Source organism: Atta colombica, unplaced genomic scaffold, assembly GCF_001594045.1.
Source record: "Atta colombica isolate Treedump-2 unplaced genomic scaffold, Acol1.0 scaffold302, whole genome shotgun sequence".
Lineage (NCBI taxonomy): Eukaryota > Metazoa > Arthropoda > Insecta > Hymenoptera > Formicidae > Atta > Atta colombica.
This window is the reverse complement of record NW_017259407.1, coordinates 46,367-47,348: the sequence shown is the minus strand read 5'-3', so window position 1 is coordinate 47,348 and position 982 is coordinate 46,367. Positions and strand designations below refer to the sequence as shown.

General features: G+C 26.3%; 1 protein-coding gene across 1 annotated transcript in view; it reads left to right on the top strand.

Annotated features, from left to right (window-relative positions):
- Positions 1 to 982, top strand: part of LOC108690291 (myosin regulatory light chain 2) — a 7,460-nt gene that overhangs the window by 4,711 nt on the left and 1,767 nt on the right. The window lies entirely within an intron of this gene.

Here is a 982-nt window from a genome sequence, read left to right as displayed (position 1 = left end):
TATATATATATTGTCGAGAGTTACTTTACAAGTTATCATATAAGTTACTTCTCATTACAGAAACAGAGTACAATAAGATTGGGTATATTTTATTTTTTACAGGGGTTATTTTTTATATTAATTTTCATAATTTGTTCCAATTTCGTATTACTTTTTGTACTCAGTTTCTATTACCAACACATATAAGGTAATCTAAACAAAAGGTAATTTATAATAAGTAACTTATAAAATATAACTTTCCCAACTCTGTATACATATACATTTAAACGCAAAAAAAATGGGCCACTAAATTTTTGCGCAAATTTTCAATATTTTCAAATAGCAATAATTCAGTGAAAAATCGTCGTAGCGAGATGTTTAAAAGAGCCTTTTAAAGCTTGAAAGCTCTCTACTTTCGAAGTCAGTACTTTAAAAAAACGGTCGCACTGATATTATTATGTAGAGTTACACAAACATAAATGAAGATGCAAAAGTTCTCAAAATTTTTTACAAAATTTGCGAAGTTCCACGGCGTCAATTAAAAATTGCGCACAAATGGAATTTACAGCTTTCGAAAGAGTGAATCTTTATCTTCAATTTGCTTTTTTATTGAGTGTTGTACGATTTTTTTTTCACTAAGTTATTGAATGTTGAAGCAAAATGATAATTTTTGCTTCAATGTTGAATAAAAAATTAAATAAAGACTTGTAATAAAGTTTTTGCATGCAAAATGATTTGAAGCCTTCGAAAGTTAGCTTTAAGCTTTAAAACGCTTATTTCAAATATTGTTTTGCAATCATTTTTCGCAGAGATACGTAATTGATTTTGACCTTTTTCATCATTTAGAAAGCTAATTCTAAATGATCCTTTAATTTCAAGATAGAATAATTTCATCAAAAATAATCGTAATAAGATTTTTAAAAAAGTATTTTAAATTAAATTTTAGATTAAAATCTTTACTTTTGAAATCGGTATTTCAATCCGACTGATCTCTTATGGAGCT